Here is a 22,266-nt window from a genome sequence, read left to right as displayed (position 1 = left end):
TGATCTCTATTCGTTTCCAAGGCAAACCATCCAATATCATGGTAATCCAAGTCTGTGCCCTGACCAGTAACGCTGAAGAAGCTGAAGTTGAACGGTTCTGTGAAGACCTACAAGACCTTCTAGAACTAACACCCAAAAAAGATGTCCTTTTCATTATAGGGGACTGGAATGCAAAAGGAGGAAGTCAAGAAACACCTGGAGTAACAGGCAAATTTGGCGGAGTACAGAATGAAGCAGGGCAAAGGCTAATAAGAGTTCTGCCAAGAGAATGCACTGGTCATAGCAAACACCCTCTTCCAACAACACAAGAGAAGACTCTACACATGGACATCACCAGATGGCCAACACTGAAATCAGATTGATTACATTCTTTGCAGCCAAAGATGGAGGAGCTCTATACAGTCAACAAAAACAAGACTGGGAGCTGACTGTGGCTCAGATCATGAATTCCTTATTGCCAAATTTAGACTTAAATTGAAGAAAGTGGGGAAAACCACTAGACCATTGAGGTATGACCTAAACCAAATACCTTATGATTATACAGTGGAAGTAACAAATAGATTTAAGGGACTAGATCTGATAGAGAGAATGCCTGATGAACTATGGACGAAGGTTTGTGACATTGTACAGGAGACAGGGGTCAAGACCATCTCCAAGAAAAAGAAATGCAAAAAGGCAAAATAGCTATGAAAAGAAGAGAAGTGAAAAGCAAAGGAGAAAAGGAAAGATACACCCATTTGAATGCAGAGTTCCAAAGAATAGCAAGGAGAGATAAGAAAGCCTTCCTCAGCGATCAATGCAAAGAAATAGAGGAAAACAATAGAATGGGAAAGACTAGAGATCTCTTCAAGAAAGTCAGAGATACCAAAGGAACATTTCATGCAAAGATGGGCTCGATAAAGGACAGAAATGGTATGGACCAAATAGAAGCAGAAGGTATTAAGAAGAGGTGGCAAGAATGCACAGAAGAACTATACAAAAAAAGATCTTCGTGACCCAGATAATCATGATGGTGTGATCACTCACCGAGAGCCAGACATCCTGGAATGTGAAGTCAAATGGGCCTTAGGAAGCATCACTACAAACAAAGCTCGTGGAGGTGATGGAATTCCAGATGAGCTATTTCAAATCCTAAAAGATGATGCTGAGAAAGTGCTGCACTCAATATGTCAGCAAATCTGGAAAACTCAGCAGTGGCCACAGGACTGGAAAAGGTCAGTTTTCATTCTAATCCCAAAGAAAGGCAATGCCAAAGAATGCTCAAACTACCACACAGTTGCACTCATCTCACACACTAGTAAAGTAATGCTCAAAATTCTCCAAGCCAGGCTTCAGCAGTACGTGAACCATGAACATTCAGATGTTCAAGCTGGTTTTAGAAAAGGCAGAGAAACCAGAGATCAAATTGCCAACATCTGCTGTATCATCAAAAAAGCAAGAGAGTTCCAGAAAAACATCTATTTCTGCTTTATTGACTATGCCAAAGCTGTTGACTGTGTAGATCACAATGAACTGTGGAAAACTCTGAAAGAGGTGGGAATACCATACCACCTGAACTGCCTGTTGAGAAACCTGTATGCAGGTCAGGAAGCAACAATTAGAACTGGGCATGGAAGAACAGACTGGTTCCAAATAGGAAAAGGAGTACGTCAAGGCTGTATATTGTCACCCTGCTTATTTAACTTTTATGCAGAGTACATCATGAGAAACACTGGGCTGGAAGAAGCACAAGCTAGAATCAAGATTGCTGGGAGAAATATCAATAACCTCAGATGTGCAGATGACACTACCCTTATGGCAGAAAGTGAAGAAAAACTACAGAGCCTCTTGATGAAAGTGAAAGAGGAGAGTGAAAAAGTTGGCTTAAAGCTCAGCATTCAGAAAACTAAGATCATAGCATCCGGTCCCATCACTTCATGGCAAATAGATGGGGAGGCAGTGGAAACAGTGTCAGACTTTATTTTTTTGGGCTCCAAAATCACTGCAGATGGTGACTGCAGCCATAAAATTAAAAGACACTTACTCCTTGGAAGGAATGTTATGACCAAGCTAGACAGCATATTAAAAAGCAGAGACATTACTTTGTCAACAAAGGTCCATGTTGTCAAGGCTATGGTTTTTCCAGTGGACATGTATAGATGTGAGAGTTGGACTATAAAGAAAGCTGAGCACTGAAGAACTGATGCTTTTAAACTGTGGTGTTGGAGAAGACTCTTGAGAGTCCCTTGACTTCAAGGAGATCCAACCAGTCCACCCTAAAGGAGATCAGTCCTGGGTGTTCATTGGAAGGACTGATGTTGAAGCTGAAACTCCAGTACTTTGGCCACCTGATGCGGAGAGCTGACTCATTGGAAAAGACCCTGATGCTGGGAAAGATTGAGGGCAGGAGAAGAAGGGGATGACAGAGGATGAGATGGTTGGATCATCACCGTCTCGATGGACATGAGTTTGGGTAAACTCCGGAAGTTGGTGATGGACAGGGAGGCCTGGCGTGCTGCAGTCCATGGGGTTGCAAAGAGTCGGACTGAGTGATTGAACTGAACTGAACTGAACCCTCTTCACAGATTGAAGTGCACAGTACAGTACTATATACACAGTACAAGTGCTGCATGCACAGTACAGTACTGCATGCACAGTACAGTACTGCATGCACAGTACAAGTACTGCATGCACAGTACAAGTGCTGCATGCACAGTACAGTACTGCATGCACAGTACAGTACTACATACACAATGCAGTACTGCATTCACAGTACGAGTGCCACATGCTATTGTCCAGGTGCAGCACTGCCAGCCATGCTCTGGAACTCCGTCGTCTTGCTTCCCTGCAGTTTTCTTCCTGGTGATTAGCAGCTCCCCTCCTCCCCTGCCCCAGCCCCTGGCAACCACTGTTCTACTCAGTGGTTCTCTGAATGAGACTATTTTATTTATTTATTGAGAACAATGTGTATTCATTTATTTTCTTTGGCTGTGCTGGGCCTTAGTTGTGGCAGCTGGGATCTTCCTTGTATCATTATGGATCCTTTCTGTGTGGCTTGTGGGTTTGGTTTCCCTGTGGCATGTGGGATCTTAGTTCCCTGAGCAGGGATTGAGCAGCTTCTTAATAGCTGGACCACCAGGCCAGTCCCTGGACTGTCTTAGATGCCCTATACGGGTGGAGTCACATGATGTCTGTCCTGTGTGGCTGGCTGAGTTCACTTTGCATGATGTCCTCAGGTCCGTGCGTGCTGTCGCACATGGCAGAGTTTGGTTCTTCTGAAAGTCTGAAGCATGTCCACCGTGTGGACCTCATCTCCTTCATCTGCAGATGGCACTGAGGTTGTCTCCATGCCTGGGCTGCTGTGAATGACCCTGCGGTGACCATGGGGGGCATCTGTTGGAGATCCTGATTTTAATTCTTTCAAACAAATGCTCAGAAATGGCATCACTGAATCGTATGTGTTGTGTTAGTCACTCAGTCATGTCCGACTCTTTGTGACCCCGTGGACTGTAGCCCACCAGGCTCCTCTGTCCGTGGAATTCCCCAGGCAAGAATACTGGAGTGGGTTGCCATTCCCTTCTCCAGGGGATCCTCCTGGCCCAGGGGATGAACCTGGGGCTCCTGCATTGTAGGCAGATTCCCCACCACTGAGTCACCAGGTAAGCCCTTTGGTTTGGTTGCCAAGTTGTGTCTGACTCTCTGCGACCCCATGGAGCATGGGTAGCCCACCATGCTCTCCTCTGTCCGTGGGATTTCCCAGGCAAGAATACTGGAGTGAGTTGCTGTTTTCTTCTCCAAATGCTCAGAAGTGGGATTGCTGAATTGTATGGTAGTTCTGTTTTTAGTTTTTGAGGAAGCTTCACGCTGTTTTCCGTATCAGCTGTGCCATATTGCATCTCTGCTGTCAGTGTACCGGGTTCCAGGTTCTCCACATCCTCGTCAGCATTGACTCTCTCACTCTTGCTTGTTTTTGATCATGGCTGTTCTGCCAGGGGTGAGGTGACGCCTCACTGTGGTTTTGATCCGCGTTTCCCTGATGATTAGTGATGCTGAGCATCTTTTCATGCTCCTCTTGGCTCCTTGTAAGTCTTCTTTAGAAAAATGTCTGTTCAAGTCCTCATCCCATTTTATAACTGGGTGATTTATTAGGTTTTTTTTTTTTAAGCTATTGAATTGTAGGAGTTCCTTTTATGTTTTGGAGATTAACCCTGTATTAGATACACATCATGCTTTACTTATGATGGATGGTCTTAACAACTTTACAGTTTTTGATTTTTCATGGTGTGAAAGTGATACGCATTCATGTTTTGAGTGCTGAATTTGCTCTTTTCCTGTACCAGTAATGCAGGGTGGATGATGCTCTCTCATGATGCTGGGCAGTGGGCAGCATCCCGTCAGCCCTGAGATCACAAGGGTGCGCAGCCAGTGCCCTGACAACGTTCTGTATTCATTTTCAATACAGTGTTCAGTCTGTTACATGACGTAGTCCATCTGTGCTGTGTCTGTGCTTAGTTGCTCAGTCTTGTCTGAGTCTTTGTGACCCCATGGACTGTTGCCCACCAGGTTCCTCTGTCCATGGGATTCTCCAGGCAAGAATACTGGAGTGGGTTTCCACGCCCTCCTCCAGGGGATCTTCCCTACCCAGGGATTGAATCAACATCTTCTGCATTGCAGGCGGTCTTTACCAACTGAGCTACCAGGAAGAGACAGTCTATACTTTAGTATAAAATAGGCTTAGTGCTAGATGGTTTTGCCCACTTGTAGGCTAATGTGATTGTTCTGAGCATGTTTCAGGAAGGCCAAGCTAAGCTGTGACCTTTGCTGAGTTTGATGTATTAAATGCATTTTCAATTTACAGTGAGTTTATCAGGATGTAACCCCATTGTGCGTCGAGGAAGATCTTCCTGTAAATCTCTCCTCCAGTTCCATGGATGCCTTTTCACGCCGATGGTTACTTCCTTTGCTTTGCAGCAGCTTTTTTGTTTGTTGTAGTCCCACTTAGCCGGAGAAGGCAATGGAAACCCACTCCAGTACTCTTGCCTGGAAAATCCCATGGACAGAGGAGCCTAGTAGGCTGCAGTCCATGGGGTCGCGAAGAGTCGGACACTACTGAACGACTCAGCAGCAGCAGCAGCAGTCCCACTCAGCTGTTTTTTTTGTTTGTTTATTTCTGTTACTTGGAGCTTTTGGTGTCATATCCATGAAATCTTTGTCAAAACCAATGTTTTGAACCTTTGTCCCTGTGCTTTCTTCTTGGAGTTGTACAGTTTGGGGTCTTCTGTTTAAGTCTTTAATTGACTTTGAGTTACCATGCGTTTGTGGCGTACGATAGGATCCAAGATCATTGTCTTCCAGGTTCAGTTCCAGTTTCCTGTTATCATTTGCTGCGGGGACTGTCCCTTCCCCGTGTGTGTTCCTGGCACCCTTGGCAGATCCGCCTGCTGTCTGTGTGTGAGTGTATCTCTGGGCTCTCCTTTCTGTCCCGTTGGTCTGTGTGTTTGTCTCATGCCAGTGGGGCAGTGTTTCAGTGGCTGCTGCTCTGTACTGTATGCTGAAGTCAGGATGTGTGATGCATCCAGCGTCACTGCCCTCTCAGGATTGATGACGTTTGCTTATAAGCTGTTGCATTGTCCCTGTGTGCAGTTGTAGTCTCTATTTTAATTATTAAGGCCTTATGCTGTGTTTCAGTATCTCAAAGAACTCATTGCTCTTCTGTCATAATATTTTTTGCTTATTCTAGGTTATCTTTACATATGAACTTTGAATTAGCTTGCCTGTTCTTTACTCAGTCCCTTCACCAGACACACATATACATATATTTGCATCCCTAAAACCTGATTGGCTTTGGATTGGAATTGTGTTAAATATGCAAATTAGGGAGAGTGACATCTTTATGACATTGAGTCTTACTTCTTAAGGTGCTGTGTTTTCTCAGTTGCTTATTAGGTCTCCTCTTCTGTAATGCTTTCACATTTTCTTTATTTGCAGGAATTTATCTATTATTATTGTTATTATAATTTTTTGCTGCACCGCATTGCTTGTGGGATGTTAGTTCCATGACCTGGGATTAAACCCATGTCCCCTGGAGTGGAAACACGGAGAGCGTCTTAATCGCTGGACTACCAGGCAAGTCCCATGTCTTTTAAAATGTTGTGGTTAGGAGTCTTTTCTTCTGCATATCCTCTGTTTATGTATGTACATATGACTACTCTTGATTTCTTCATGTTATTTTGTCCCGTGCTGCCTTGCTGAATTCTGCTATCTTTTAGTTAATTTTCTTGGGTTCTCCAGGTATCCAGTGTCAGCAGCTGCAAATAGTGATATCTACCCTTCCCTTCCAGTTTTTGTACTCTGGGCTCCCTCTGTCCCTGACCGTGTGAACAGGTCTTCCGGCATTCCGGGGAGCAGTCATGCTGGTGTTGGTGCCCCCGGTGTCTCCCCGTGGGGCAGATGTGGGTTTGGAATGAGACACATGCCTTCCATGTGTCAGGGAAGAGCCTGTCCTGCCCATTTCATTGAGCATCTTATTTGTAATAAAAATGAAGAATTGTTGTTGAATTTGTTAGTTGTTTTTTTTAATCACCTATGGGATGATCATGTGACTTTTCTCCTTAGACATGGTCATATGATGAACTATACTCATGGTAGTTGCTAACGCTGAGACATTCTTGAGTTCCTGGAATGCCCTTCACTTGGTCTGATATGGAATTCCTCAAAGGTGCTGCTGGATACTTTATGCTGGTTAATTTAGCATCTGTGTTGCTTTTCATAAGTAAGCTTGGTCTGTCATTTTTCTTTTTTGGTGTGTACTTTCTTTTCGGTTTTGGCACCAGGGTTGCACCTGCTTCATAGACATCATTTAGATGTTTTCTTTCAGATGTGTTTGTAGAGTTGTTGAATAGTGTTGAACTATATGGGGTTGCAAAGAGGCGGACACAGCTGAGCACCTGAGCGCACGGCTCCTGCACATGTGGTCTGTGTGGTGTTGGAAGAGTTTGTGAAACTGTTGGGACCCGGTGCTCTTCTGTTTTGTTTCTGTTTGAAGAAAATCCTTTAATATTTTTCTTTCTTTTTTGGGGATCAGGTATAGATGTTTTATTTTCCTAGAAAATCATCAGTTTCATCCAGGTTGTCAGATTTATTCATGTAGACTCGAGGGCAGTTATTGCTTACTATTCTCTTAATTTGCTTGGTTCCTGTGATTATTTCCCTTGTTTTCACTCTATGTTTTTTCCTTGGTTGGATTGGCTATTTGTTTGCACTGTAGGGTTCTTTCTTCTTCAAAGATTCACCTTTTGGATATTTTTATTAAATTAATTGTCCTTTTTTTCTGCTTCTTAATGCATCACTTTTTGCTTATAGTTAATTTCTTTTGCTCTCAGTTTATCTTATCGCTCTTTTCTCTGTTTAGATAATTGATTGATTTGTTTCTGTTCTTTTCAAAAAAGTGTTTAATACTTAAAGGCTCTTCCTTAAGTTCCAATAGTGTGTTTTCCTTATCAACGCTATCTGAGAGTGCTGTCATTTTGGTTTGTAGGCTCTTTTTCTGGTCCAGGAGTTGTTGAGGAGTAAGTCTTCAAAACATCTTTTGATTTCTTGGTTTTGTTGTTACTCTAGTTTTAATTTCATTTTGATCAGAGAATGTCAGTTGTTCTTTTTTGAACTTTTTGGGTTTCATGAGATTCTTCTTGTGTTTCTAAGACAGAGTCAGTTTTCAGTTTTCCACAGGTGCTTGGAAAGGAGATCTGCTCTATCTTCCTGGTGTCAGCGGCCCATGTGTATACTGGTCAGTGTCACCACCTGACTGTGCTGTGGATCACGTATGTCTTAATTTTTGTCCACCTGCTCTGTTGTTAACAGAGAAGTGAATTGCATTCCTGCACAAGTCTGTTTCTGTCCCTTCCTCCTGTGTCTCCTGTGACTACTGGCGACCGTGGGCAAATATCATTTTTATCCTTAATCCCGCCCTTTGTCTCATCTCCATGCTACCCAACTTTGGGGTCATGAAATGCTGCCCACCCCTCCATTTGCCTAGTATGCCTTCACTATGCTTCTGCTGTCACCTCCTGCTTCCTTCATGGGTGTTTCTTACATACACATGAGGTTGGATTTGCTTTGCCATCTAACCTGAGAATCGTTTTTTCTTTGACTGGAGAAGTTAAACTCATTGACGTTGTTGTTGTTCAGTTGTTAAGTCATGTCTGACTCTTTGCCACCCCATGGACTGCAGCATGCCAGGCTTCCCTGTCCTTCACTATCTCCCGGAGTTTGCTTAAATTCATGTCCATTGAGTCAGTGATGCCATACAACCATCTCATTGTCTGCCTACCTCTTCTCCTTTTGCCTTCATTCTTTCCCAGCATCAGGGCCTTTTCCAATGAGTTGGCTCTTCGCATCAGATGGCCAAAGTATTGGAGCTTCAGCTTCAGCATCAGTCCTTCCAATGAATATTCAGGGTTGATTTACTTAAACATTGACTGGTTGGATCTCTTTGAAGTCCAAGGGATTCTCAAGAGTCTTCTCCAGCACCATAGTTCGAAAGCATCAATTCTTTGGCACTCAGTCTTCTTTCTGGTCCAACTCCCACATCCCTATATGACTACTGGAAAAACCATAGCTTTGACTATATGAAACTTTGTTGGTAAAGTGATATCTCTGCTTTTTAATATGCTGTGTAGGTTTGTCATAACTTTGCTTCCAAGGAGCGAGCGTCTTTTAATTTTGTGGCTGCAGTCACTGACTGCAGTGATTTTGGAGCCCAAGGAAAAAAAATCTGTCACTGGTTCCACTTTTTCCATTTTATATTTGCTGTGAAGTGATGGGACTTGATGCCATGACCTTATTAATTTTTTGAATGTTGAGTTTTAAGCCAGTTTTTTCACTCTCCTCTTTCACCCTCATCAAAAGGCTCTTTAGTTCTTCTTTGCTTTCTGCCATAAGGGTGGTGTTATCTGCATATCGGAGGTTGTTGATATTTCTCCTGGCAATCTTGATTCCAGCTTGTGATTCATCTAGCCTAGCATTTTGCATAATGTACTCTGTATAGAAGTTAAATAAGTAGGGTGACAGTACACAGCCTTGATGTACTCCTTTCCCAATTTGAAACCAGTCAGTTGTTCCATGTAAGGTTTTAACTGTTGCTTCTTCTCCTGCATTCAGATTTCTCAGGGGATAGGTAAGGTGGTTTGGTATTCCTGTTTCTTTAAGAATTTCCATGGTTTGTTGTGATCCAGACAGTCAAAGGCTTTTATGTAGTCAATGAAGCAGAAGTAATTTTTTGGAATTCCTTTGCTTTCTGTATGATCCAGCGAATGTTGGATATTTGATCTCTGGTTCCTGTGCCTTTTCTAAACCCAGCTCGTACGTCTGAAAGTTCTTCGTTCACCTACCATAGTGCTGAAGCCTAGCTTGAAGGATTTTGGGCATAACCTACTAGCATGCAAAATGAGTACACTTGTGCTGTAGTTTGAGCATTCTTTGGCATTGCTGTTCTTTGGGATTGGAATGAAAACTGACCTTTTCCAGTCCTGTGGCCCTCCCTGCAGGCCGTGGGGCAAGGCGGGAGCCACCGGCCAGCCCTGCATCAGTGGGTGGGCAGTCAGGGAAGGGGTTGCAGGGAGTTGTAGTGGGTTAGGGGTTGAGGGCAAGCTCTCCTTTCCCCAGGGGCTCCTCCAGCTGGGTCTGCGCTTTCAGCTCCTGGGCACAGAGCCTGGGTTTGGGGGTCCAGCCCACACCTCCTGCCTGTCACTCTGGGCAGTGACACTTGTGATTTACCTTTGCCGTCTGCAAAAAGGGGGACCCGCATCTTCCTGTTGCCACTCACCCCTCCTGTGGGAGGGGTCTTGTCCTCCTTAGCCAGTTAAGTTGCTGAAGTTACTTCCATGAAAGCAGCAGACAGACCGCAAGCTGTGTCCCAGTCTCTGACTCCTCAGCATGGCTTCGTCCTGTTGTCTGTGAGGAGGGGCTAGCTGTGACCTGGGGGTCACCGTGGGGCTGGCGGCTCGTGGAGGACACCCTGCTTCCATAAGGGGGGGCTGAGGAGTGGGTGAGGGCGGGAGTTTCCTGGTGGTCAGGGTGGGGGGTGACACTGTCCAGTCATGCTGCTGTTGGTGCTGCTCCTGAGGGTGGGTGATGTGACCGTGGGCAGGTGGGTGAGGCTGGGAGGAAGCCGCCCTCGGGACACTTAGGTGGTGATGGTGGTGGTGCTTCCAGAAGCACGCCCAGCTCCTAGCACATGGAGCCTATGCCTCCCTGCTCCCTCTGTGTGCTGGGGGCTTCCCCGTGGGACCCAAGCCTTCGAACACTGGGAGCCTTCCGTGAACTTAGTGAGTGTGCACCTGTCTTCGCCAGGGACAGTGAGGGTCTCCTCCCTCCCCACAGGGAGAAGGAGCATAAAGTCTCTGCCTTTGGGATCGAGGTTGCAGGTATGTGCCTGCCCCGTTTCCCTGCAGCCGGCGGTGCCCTCAGCAGGCCTATTCTCAGGACACCACTGGGGTCGGCGGCCCCTCCACCCTGTGGCTCCCCACGAAGGGCTGGGCAGAGTCCCGGGGCTTCAGCTGTCTCGTCGGATGACCTTGGCTGTCCTTGCGTCGCTGGCCTCTGCTGCGGGAGCTGGGCTGAGACACCCAGGCATGTCCTGCGCTCCGGTCTGGTGTGTCCGCTGCCATGGCCAAGTAGGGGGGCGGTGCAGCACAGGCTTTGTCTGGAGACAGACCTGGGTCTGGATCCTACCTTGTCTCAGGTCACCTGGGCTTTCTGGGCAGGTTCCTTCCTGGGCATGTTCCTAATCTCCCTGAGCCTCAGTCTCCTGTCTGTGACATGTAACAGCAAAGGCTCCTTCCCCACAGTTCAGTGACATGATGGCCATGGGCTGTGAGTCCCGGGCCTGCTGGGGCCTTGTCTCCAGAAAGCGGGCTGGCTCCCCTCCCTAGTGGGGCATGCCCGAGAGGATGGGGCCCCCAGCTCCTGCTTCCACCATGACCCTCCTCCACCCCCACGCCTCCCCCTGGAAGTCTGGGGTCTGCGGGGGAATGACTCCTGGCTGCTGCAGCTGTGCCGTGGGCTGTTGCCCCTGCCCTCTTGACTCAGGCCCGGTCTCCATGCTCCTTGCCTGCCACCATCCTGGGTGAGGGCTTGGCTGATGGGCAAGCAGCAGAGCGGTGGGCAGAGCCAGGCCCCGAAGCCAGGCCTCCCGTGGCCTTTCCCGGGAGGGGGGGAGGAGGGGCTGGGTAGGGGCGATGTGAGAGGTGGGGCCGGGGAAGGGCTTGTGTGCCCAGCGTCCCAACCACCCTTTGGTGCTGTCAGCAATCCGTGCTTCTCCGTGGCTGTTCTGGGCACTGTTCTTGGGGTGCCTGGGGCGCCTGGCTGGTGCTTTGTTTGACATGGAATCCAAGTTGCTATAGCAACACTCCACTGCGTGTCACTGCAGCCCCCGGCCCTTCCTCTGCCTCTGCGCACACAGGCACACATGCGTGGGGGCCTCGGGGTCTGGCCCAGGTATGCGTGCGTGAGGAGAGGTGGCCCGGCCGGCTCTGAGTCTCAGGGTCTCCTGTCAGCGGTGGGTGCTGCAGGGCTGGAATGTGGACAGAGCAGTGAACACGCCTGTGCCGCTGAAGCGCTTCCAGGAGTTAACTCTGCCACATGGAGAAGTAGGTCTGTGGCATTGTCTCCTTGTCACAGATGCCAGGAGGTGCAAGTTCTCTTAGCTAGGAGGTGATGAGCCAGGGACTCCCAGGGTGCAGGCTGGTCCGTGGCCAGGGGCCACTGGATGCCCTGCTCGGATCCAGCTGCGGCTGGGTCAGGGGTCAGCCTGGGTTCCTCCCGGGCCAGGGGTTTGGCTGGGGATGAAGACCCATCTGTGGACAGCTGGGCCTTCAGCCTCCACCAGGCTGCAGAAACTAACAAAGTGACCTGAAAGCAAGTGGCTGTGCCCGATTGCTGAGGCTTCCTGGGCAGGCTCCTGGCCATGTGCTCTGCACACATGGTTGTCACCAGGCAGGTCACATGGCCCCGGGTGGCCTGGGTGTGGCGTTGGCATGCCATGGGTCCATATGCCAGCAGACTGCCTGAGGATCTGCTGTGCGCTTGTCCAGCCTGGGCACAGTGGTGACCGCGGCCGCATGCCGCCCTGGCCTAGTGGAGTGCCACCTGCTGGCCCATGCGTCCGGACCAGCAGTGCAAGCGTGTATGTTTGCTGGGCTCAAGGACCACGTTTATCTTTCCTTCTTTTGATCATAAAAGTGACATGTGGGCCTGGCAGAGAGCTTGGGAGGCCCCGACCCATACCAAGGCAGTTTGTCCGCCACAGCCTCCTGTGAGCCACCCTCCCCTCTGGGCAGCTCTGTGATGGACTCGCATGCCCTCTTATATGTTAACAGAGTGCGCTTTAGTGAGGTCGTTCTTGATGGTGTGCGGCCATCCCCACCTGATTCCAGAGCTTTTTCACAGAAACCCTGTGCCCCTGGCGACCGCGTGCCATTCCTACCTCTGCCCTCCTGTGGCCGGGCCACGTCCAACAACTGTGGGTTTGTCTCCCATGGATGGGATCCGACTGCGTGCTCCTCCGTGGCCGCTCCCCCCACCCCCTGTGGTGTTTTCGAGGCCCTGTGGTGCATTTCCATCGTTTCTGGGCCATGCGTGTGTGCAGGTGGGTTGGACGTGACCCTCTCAGGCGCCTTGTGTCCCTTCTGCTGTTGCATAAACACCATCACCTGCCGGGCTCTGTCCTGCTTCTCGTGTTCACGTGTGGGTCCTGCAGGTCCTGTGTGTCACTCGTGAGAAGCCCGAGCAGACGGAGGACTCCAGCATGTCCCCTGCCTTCTTGGTGTGTGTCTGGGCTGCCTTCAGGAATGGGTGACGATGACCAGGTGCCCAGGAGTGGGGTGACCCGGGCGGGGGTAGCTGTGTCCTTACAAGAAACCTGGTGGTGGCTCCTCCATCCCCGTGGCCGGGACACGCACCCCTCAGGGCAACTGTGTGTCCTGTGTTTTTCTAGCGTCATTTTTCCCCTTAGTGTCATGTGTGAGCATGTCCCCCACCACTGAATATATCCTTTTAACACTATTTAAATTCTCTGCGTCATACTCTATTTAGATACTTAACACGATGTATTTAATTCTTTATTGCTGGCTATTTTGGTTGTTTCTGGCTTTGTGTTTTTTATTTTGTAGTGTTCTGGCTTCCCGAGTGGTTCCTGTCTGTTCCTCAGCGCAGAGCTCTTGGGTGCAGGGCGTGGTTTGCTGGGGCTGGTGCAGCCCTGCCTCTGTGCTCTCCCGGGGCGCCAGCCCCGGTCCACGGGGGCCAGGGCGTGCTCTCGGGGGTGGTGGGAGGCACTCCGGCTGTGCTGTGATTTTTTTTTTGTTTTTGGCTGTACCACCCGTGTGTGGATTTCCTGACCAGGGATGGAACCTGTGCTTCCTGCAGCCGAAGCCCTGAGTCTTAACATCCCGACCACCGGGGAAGTCCCTGTGCTGTGACTTTGGGTGGTGTCTTCCCGCTCAGCCTGTCACCCTCTGGGGGCCGGGAACCCGGAGCTCTGGGTGTTTGGGCACCTGAAGGCCCTGTCCTGCGTGGGTCTGTCTCGCTGAGCAGTCTATGGGGGGTGGCGCACCTCGGGGACTCTCGCAGCCTGCCTGGGCACAGCCCCCCTCAGCTGCCGGGCCCTTCCTTGCCCCACCATTCCGCCTCCGTCTCAGTGCCTTCCTCCGTTTCAGGCATTTTCATCTGCGAGAACCCTCTAGGGACCTGTAATCCATGGATTTCCCACTCCTAAGTGATGTGCTTGGAGCCAAGTCCCCAGTGACTGAGCTCCGGTGTCCCTGGAATTTGTGAGAGTCTCGTGCAGGCTGTGCCTTTAGACGAGCAGCAGTGGCTGGGCGGCATGTCCTGACTGCTTTTCCGTCCCGTGGGGTCGTGTTCCTCCCTCCTCTCCCTTTGTCTCCCGCTTCCCTCCGTCTCCATCTGGACGGGTCGTGGTCCCTGCTGGGCTCCGACAGCCGTGGGCTCAGCCCAGGTTCTTGGACTCTGGATGGTGGGCCCGGGGGCTGGTCTTCTCCCCGCCCGTCCTTGACTCTGCCCAGCTTCCCCTTGCCCAGCTTGTGGTCAGGAGCGCGGGCCGGGCCCCTCGCTGTATGGTGGAGGGAGGGCCTCTCCTCCGAGGGGTCAGTGCCCCTGTGCTGCCTGGTGGTCTTGGGGTCCCTACCCTCAGGGTTGCCCCCCTCTCACCTGCCCAGGCTCCTGCAGGGGCCTCGGGCAGGTCCTGGGGGCGTGGCCGAGGGCAAGTGCAGGCGGAGCCCCGAGGCCGCCCTGGAGGATGCGGTGCTGAACTGTATTCAGGGCCCACATCCTGGTTTCTCGGGCGAGTTGGGGGTGAGGTGTTGGGGTGGAGTCAGGTTGTCCGCTGCCTCCCTCATGGGCAGGTTGTGTGCCCACTCTCCTGTCGGTGTAGGCTTGGCTGGGCCAGGCCCTGTGCTCACAGGCCTTTGAGACCTCCCAGCTGTCCTTTGAAGGTGCCTGTGCCTGGCCTGAGCCAGCTCCCAGGGCCTTGGGTCTGCGCCTGGCGGCTCCTTCAAAGACCAGATGGTTTTCTTCCCCAGGGAGCCGTGCCCAGTCCCCAGCCTGGTCTGCGTGCTCCTGCCCAGTGCTGGGGGCCTGCCGGCCTTTTCTCTGCATCCCAGAGAAGGAGAGGTCTTAGTAGACTGGTGAGGGAGGGGGCTCTGGGGAACGCTGAGGTCCAGATGTGGAGGGGGGGAGCTGCCTGGAGGAGCAGGGGGAGGACCCAGACTGCAAGTGGCCATGGTGCCAATGTGCCCGTTTGACCTGCGACAGGCGGGAGCATTCCCCCCGTCCTCCACCTCCCACACCCATGGGGGCCAGGGTCATGGAGGGCCTAGTTCCTGGAGAAGAAGACGAGGTGAGGGGGCTTGGACGGAGCAGCGGACCCGTGTGCGTCTCTTGTTTCACAGCGTTTGACTTGGAGTCCTCCCCAGGAAGCCATCCCTGCACGCGAGTTCAGGGGAGCGTGTCTTTTCTCAGACTGTTTTCTTTCTCGTTTGGCGCAGGCTCTTCTTATTATGTTAGGCATGAACTGCTTTTTTCCCACGTGGCTAACCAGATGTCCCAGCACCATTTATTAAAAACTCTATCCTAAATGTCCATACGTATATGGGTTTCATTTTAGACTTACTTTTTGTTCCGTTGTTCTGTGTTTTCCTGCCCGGTTTTAATCGTAGAGACTTTCTAGTGTGTGTTACGATCATGGCGTTGAGATAGAGCTCACGTACTCTACAGACCACACCCCGACGTGTGCACTCCAGTGGTTTTCAGGGTCCTCACAGAGCAACCGTCCATCATTGCCAGCAAAGCCCGGACCTCTGGTCATGCTGGACCAAGCCCCACCCCCACGAGCAGTCAGCTGTCCGTGTCCTGTTTCTGCGGACCTGCCTGTTGTGGGCGTTGCACAGAAACGGGGTCGTTGGTGTGTGGCCTCTGCATCCGGCTCCCCTCAGTCAGCGTGACGTGTCCAGATTCACCGTGTCGTAGCAGCGTCGGCCCTTCCTTCTCTGGGTTTTTTAAGGCTGGAGGATACAGTGCTTCTTATCTCCTTGCTTGTTTGGTGTCTTCCCGTGTGGACGCTCTTGGCTGGCTGCTGTTTATTGGAAGGGCAGAACGACGTCTCTGTAAGCAGTGCCGTCCTGTCCAAGGATGGGGTGCTATCCACGCGATCTGCTCCGCCTCGGTCGTCGGAGAGGCCGCCATCTCGTGTCACCTTCGTTCCTTGACTTGTCCTCGCTCAGGTTGCTGCTCCAGCCGGGCGTCTGCGTGGAGGCCACCGCTTCCCTCCGCTGAGTTTTACGTGCTGCTGCTTTACCCAGCTCGTTACTTCTTGGAGCTTTAACTTGTGTCAGCATTTCCGTCGCCGTGGTGCTGTTGGTAGCGAGCGTTAGTCCCCACTTCCGTTTTCCACGGAGCAAATGCTTGTTTTAGGATTAGCGGGTGTTTACCATTTTAAGAAATATTTTTGACTGTCTTCATCAGGAATTCTGTTGATGCTGTTCTTAGCGTCCGTGGGGAAACTTGTAGCCTTTCCCTTGGGTGGATGTGGTGTCATGTTCATGGGTTCCTAGGGCTGGACGTGCCCCACATCCCTAGAAAGATGAGCAGGTCAGGACTGAGTTTTGCTTCTTGGTGTGGCATTTAGTGTCTGGCAGCATATTCATGGCCAGTGCTGGGGTGTAACGTTCCCGTTTATTGGACTGCGTTCATCAGGTTTCTGTATTAGTGTTACTGTACATGCCTCATACAAGGGTCCGGAGGTTATCCTGCTCCGTCAGCACCCTGGAATAATTTATGGAGCTCTGGAAATACTCGGCTTTGGAAATGTGGCAGAATCCCCCCGCAAAACCATCTGGTCCTGGCTTTCTGTGGGGTGGTTTTTATGAAAACTTTCTATTTCTTTTATCTAGATTTGTCTCTTGAAACTGTCTCCAGGGGATCACTTCTGCTGAACTTCGTTTTCCTCAGATATTATCCATCCCGTCCATGTTTTACAGTTTATGTATATAGAGGTTTGAAAACAGAGTCTTTATGAGTTCTTAATGCTTTTGTTTCAGTGATCTGCCTCCCTTTTCATTTCTGATACTGTATATTTGTGGCTTCTTCCCTCTTTTCTTGACTAAGTTAGCTCTTGGTCGTCTTTTTTGTTAGTACTGTATGGAAAACAGGATTTTAATTTTTAAATTAGTTCTATTGTTTTTGTTTCCTGCATCATTAATACTATTAATTTTTATTTATATTCTTCTTTCCTTGTGGTTACTGTTGACTTTTTTGCTCTTTTCCAAGCTTTTGAGTTAAGAATGAAGTCCATTTGATTCCTTTTTTTTTTAATGCATGAAATGTTGAGCATTTTGACTTTTTTGTCTGGTAACTGCTTTAAACATGCTCTGTTGATTTTCATAGGTGATATTTTCACTGTTTTTTAAAAGAATTTCTTCAGTTTAATTTTTTTTCTTTCTCCAAGAGTTGTCTAATAGATTGTTTTTGAGATGGGAGGAACTTCTTAGTTTCAGAAAATATTTTAAACACTTGTGTGTGTTATCTCACTGCCAGTGCCAGTGTGTTAGAGCTGGTTCTGGTAGCTGTGGGGTCCCGGTGCCCCAGCTCACGAGCTTGCTGTGGCCCCTCGTTCATTTACAATTTCTTTACTTCCTTTTAGTAATGTTCGTTTTTAGTTTTCAGTATACAGATCTTGCACCTTTCTTGAATATATTCCTAGGATTAAAAAAATATTTTAGTAGAGTTATTAATTAGTTTTGAACTTAAAACTCCTGGACATAGTAATTCTAGTTTTAAGAAAAGTCACCATATTAACAGGAAGCCTTCTGTTCCACCAGCTTCCCCACGTGTAACCGTTTTCCCGTGTTCACTTCCTTCCCTCCCTCTTCACGTTCATGTGCACGTCACGTGTACTTCTGCACTGTTCGGCGAGCTGCAGACACGATGCTCCTTGACCCCCAAATGCAGACTCTCTTATGTAACCACAGGGCTGGTGTCGATAGCAGGACATTAACACTGGCCAGTACTCAGCCTGAGGGTCTGGCTGGTGTTCCCGGGAGGGACCTTGTGAGTGAGCCCAGTAACACGTTTCTCCGCAGAATGAAATCCAGGATCACGCTTGGTTTTGGGGTGCCGTCTCTTTGGCCTTGAACCTGGACAGTCAGGCCCTCCGTCTCTCTGTCTGCCGACGCTGACATAGGAGAAGCCTGCAGGTCAGCTGTTCTGCGGGCCGTCGCTCAGCTGGGCGTGTCTCCTTTGCTTTCGGCAGGAGGGCCTGGAGAGGCCGCTGTGTCCTCCTCGGTGTCCGGCGGCCGGGGGCACGTGAGGTCTGATCTGTCCCCCACCGTGTGACCCAAGTTCTGGGGTTAAGCCTACGTCCGTGAAGTTTCTCCTCTGCAGAGTTGTTCTTTCTCCACTTTTAATTAGTTTCTTGGGGAAGGTTCTTTGAGGCTATGTGAACATCCTGCCGTTTATGGGACTTGCAGCCACCAGTTCTCAGGCCCGCTGGATGTTCTTGCCTGAATGAGTTACTGTCATTCCTTGACCTGTCCTCTCCTGTGTTGCTCTGGTGACTGGGGTTTTCCGTATGAGTCTGTCCTCGTAAGGATGTTGGTAATTCCATCCTTCCTTTCCTAGTTGTCAGCGTCTGCTCTGAGGAAGAGTTTTTTCCTCGTGTGTGTTTGCAACCACGTGGACTCATGGACTTTCATTTCACTTCCTTGTTAACGCGGCTATCATAGGGACCTGCCTGGGGGCCCAGTGGCCAAGGCTGAGCTCCCAGTGGGGGTGGCCTGGGTTCTACCCCTGTCAGGAAACTACCGCAGCGAAGATGGAAGACCCTCTGTGCTGCCCCCAAGACCTGGCACAGCCAGAGAAATCAATAAACGATAGATGTTTTTTGGAGGCTATCATAAATAAAAGTTATAATCTTTTATTACCATCGTCTTTTTTCATGCTCAAATTGTCCCAGAGTTGGCCAGCGGAAGGAAGCCTTTCGGGCTGGCCTTTGTGCCCTTTGGCGACGGCCCCTCCTTGCTTTGATCACTTCCTTGCTCTTTCATGGAACAGAATGATCTAGGCTTATCTTTTACTCTCTCTGCCCCAGTCCTGGGATCAGCCATTTCTCCAAGTAGTCTTAATTCCTGTCTGTGAAGAATGGTGTTTTGTAACCGAGAAATGTGTGCTGGGTATGCTCGTTGCTCTGGAGCATCACACCGTCTTAGGGGACGAGGCTGGGAGGGTGATTGTCATGCTCACAGCTGTGTGAGCGAGTGGCCCACACACATCTGTGCGCGGTGCAGACTGAGTCCACACTCAGCCTGCCAGCTCCAGTGGGCGGGGTGGGTGCTTGCAGGGGGCCCGGTGGTGCAGGAGGTGTGGCCGTGGGCTGTGGGAGGACCGGCAGAGAGTGCTGGGGCAGGCATGGGGAGGCCTGCAGCCACGCAGGGAGGCGCCTTGACCTCGACCCGTCTGTCTCTGAGACCGCAGGTGAGTTGCTTCCCCTGCCTGAGTTCAGTTTTCTCATTTTAAAATTTAGGGTCTCAGGGACTTCCCTGGTGGTTCAGTGGCTAAGACTCTGCGCTCCCCATGTAGGGGGCCTGGGTTCAATCCCTGATCAGGGACCTAGATCCCACATGTCGCAGTGAAGGTTGAGGATCCCACATGCTGCAACTGAGACCCAGCGCGGCCACATAAGCAAATAAATATGAAAAGAAAATGAAACCTACAAAGCCCTGGCATTTGACTTAGACCAGGAGTACCTGGCGCAGCAGCCTCCGTCCTCGCCCCGGCCCAGGGTGGACACTTGTCGTCCTGCGAGGCCCCCCGTGGCCCGGACGTCTTCTCCCCAGGACACGGCAGGCGTGGGGCCCAGTGTGCTGGGCAGCCTGGTCTCCAGCGACGTCCTGCTCTTCGTCCTCAGGTCTCCCAGCTGCTTTGGCTCCAGAATACTCCCATCTGAAGCCACTTTGGCGGGCTCCTGAGTAGCAGTCAGTGGAGGGAGATGAGCCCGTGGGTAGCTGTCCACAGGCTACCGTGGGAGGCGTGGGTCTAGCCCAGGGAGGGCTCTGACATGGGGTGGTTCATGGTGTTCTCCGGGCCCTTGGTGGGCAGCAGCCTGACCTGCTGGGCCTGCCCTGAAGAGGTGTGGGCGGGGCTGGGTGTCGGTGTTGCTCCTGCTTCGTCCTCCCCGAGGGCAGCGCTTCAGTCTCTAAGCAATGCAGCCCGGGGCCTCCCGCCTCTCTGGAGCTGCACCACCGGCCTGGGTGGAGCAGAGCACAGAATGCAAGCAGGGCAGGGCTCCCCAGCAGCCTCCTGCAAGTGGGCATGGGACCAGGTGAGCGGAGGGCATCTGGGTAGAGGGGCAGGCCATGGCCGGCTCTCCCTCTGGCCCGGCCCGCAGAGCCTCTTCCTCCCCAGGCCTGCCTCCTCCAGGGAGCCTCCCCACATGCCTCACACGGAGCGGGCCCCGCGAGGCCTGTGGCCACTCTTGACCCAGGTCAGGTGTTTAGTCTCGTTGCCCCGACCCCTCTGCCTGTTTTGGTTCAGTGAATCGCAGAGACTTCACTGCGCAGGAAGAGTCGCATCCCTTGGAGTTGGGCTGACAGACCTGCCATCTCAGCCCTACAGGCTGGTCCCCTGTCTGTGGTTCCAGGCCTGGCGTGTGGCCGGAGAAAGGGTGACCGTGTCTGGGGGGGGCTGGGCCATGACGGCGAGCGGGCTGCAGCCCACGCCAACCCCTAGGCCCCTCGATGCCTGGAAGCTGGCTCCACCAAGGCTGTGTGTGCTGGGGAGGGGAGGAAGGGGCGGGTGGCGGGGAGGTGGTGGCAGGACCGAGCCCTGTGGTTGGCGCAGGGCCGGGCGGGGAGGGGAGACCCAGAGGAGGCAGGGGGGTGACCCCGAGGCGCTGGGGTGAGGGGATCAGAGGGGCTGTGGCCGAGCTCGGCCCTGAGGGTGAGGTCCCCAGGCTGTCGGCAGGGACGCGGCCGGGGTGCAGGTGGGAGCCGAGGTTCTGGAGGAGGGGACTCCCCGAGTGGGTGCGTCAGTCCCCAGCCTCTGACCTGGTGCCGAGGCCCCTCCTGGGGTTGCAGACCAGGGCGGCGGGAGGTTTGGGCTCGGTCTGGAGGAAGGCTGGGCGCACCTCCCTCTGCGGACCCGGGGTACCTCCTTACCCGGCCCCTGGGGTTCCTCTGGACTGGGTGGTCTCGGGCCTCCCTCCCATGTGTATGGGGCCACAGGCCCTGACACGGCTGACGTGAGGGCAGACAAGGCCTGAGGGAGGCTGGGAGACCACACTGTCGGCCCTCGGGGGCTTGTGAGTGTTCGGCTGGGAGCAGGGGTGCGGGGGGCCCTCAAGTGTGAGGACACGTGCCTTCAGGGTGGCCTCCTCCACATGCCTCCTCTTGTTTGACTCGCCACCCTCACTGGGGCTCCCTTCCTGATACCTCCTACGGGGGGAGACTGGGTCCCAGCTCAGGACAGGGGCACCTGGCCAGGTGGGGCAGGCCGGGGACTGGACCGTGTGCTCTGCCGAGGCTGGATGCGTCCGGGGTGGGGAGCACGCCTGCTGTGGTCAGGTCTATCACCACGCTAGGAGGATCTCACCAAGGCTCCAGCAGGAGTGAGATGCTGGGCACGGTGCAGCCCCGACAAGGGGGTCAGCTCTCCCCTGCAGAGGGGCTGCCTGGTCCCAGTGCCCTCTTCCTGCTTTGGGTTAGCTCAGGCCTCTGGGAGGCTGAGGGCAGGAGGGAGAACCCATCCTTTTCCTCTCTGGCCCCCGGGGTACCCCCTCTGGCCTCCAGGCCTCAGCCGTCCCTCAGGGGCAGAGGCTCACAGACGAACTCCTGAAGGTCTCTGACATGGCACCCTGATCCACCAAGGGTGGGCGTGCTGCCCCGGTTGCAGAGGAGAAAGCGGGACCAGAGATGAGAGAGTGGCTCGTGCTGGCCCCGCTGGGACCCGCTCTCCATCCTTGGGGGTCCCTCCAGCGTAGTGTGGGACAGGGCCCATGCTGGGACGCCCCCATGTAGACAGTACCACTCCTTGTCTGCTGCTGTGGGGGTCAGCCCTGGTCTTGGGGGCCCCTGGCCTCTGCAAGCCCCAGGCTGGCAAGAGAGAGCTGCAGGCAGAGGTCACAGGGCAGGGCCCGCCCTACTGTGGCCTCAGCACTGGCCTTGGAGCCGGGTCATTGGCCCCCAGCCTGAGCTGTGTCCGGGTGCCCCTTCCAGCCTGGCATCTTATGGTGTCTTGCTGGCCGGCCGCTCCCTCCTCCGGGGCCTGGGGACTTTGTCTTGCGGGCAGGGCTGCATTGCTGGGGCGTTCCTTGGCACCCCCGCTTCCTCTGGTGCCCAGGGGGCAGGATCTGGGCAGTCTAAGGATAGACAGCTCCCTTTAGGCTCTCGCAGTGGGGCTGACATCCAGGGTACAGCCCGGCACCATTGTGAGCCGGGGGCTTGAGGCGGAGGAGGCTGGCCGCCCGGGTGGGCGGTCACGGAAGCTGTTCCGGAGGAGGCCTCCTGGGGAGTGGGCATCGCTCCCTGAAGTCTGGCCGGCAGTTTTGAGGCAGCCTTGGGCTCCTGTTCGGTGCCCCAGCCCGGCGGTGTCTGCCGGCCCTCTGGCCTGGCCCTGCTGCAGCTTCCGCCCACCCGCTGGGCTGCCAGTAGCTCTCCTCTTCCCGCAGTGGCTGCCCGCTGCCCACCCTTGCAGTGGGGACACCTTGGTGGAGAAGTCGGGGCG

The 22,266-nt window shown here is 52.3% G+C and overlaps 1 protein-coding gene across 4 annotated transcripts in view; it reads left to right on the top strand.

Annotated features, from left to right (window-relative positions):
* TSNARE1 (t-SNARE domain containing 1) overlaps positions 1-22,266 on the top strand; it is a 112,509-nt gene that overhangs the window by 8,791 nt on the left and 81,452 nt on the right. The window contains exon 2 of one of the 4 annotated variants that reach the window (XM_081505140.1): positions 5,968-6,105. The exons of the other annotated variants lie outside the window; for them this stretch is intronic. The gene's annotated coding sequence lies outside the window, so the exon portion shown is untranslated. The remainder of the gene's footprint in view (positions 1-5,967; positions 6,106-22,266) is intronic. 4 annotated transcript variants of the gene reach the window in all.

This window comes from Giraffa tippelskirchi, chromosome 6 (assembly GCF_054371585.1).
Source record: "Giraffa tippelskirchi isolate mGirTip1 chromosome 6, T2T-mGirTip1v1.2.pri, whole genome shotgun sequence".
NCBI lineage: Eukaryota > Metazoa > Chordata > Mammalia > Artiodactyla > Giraffidae > Giraffa > Giraffa tippelskirchi.
Note: the sequence above shows the minus strand (reverse complement) of the source record. Positions and strands in the feature narration are given on the sequence as shown.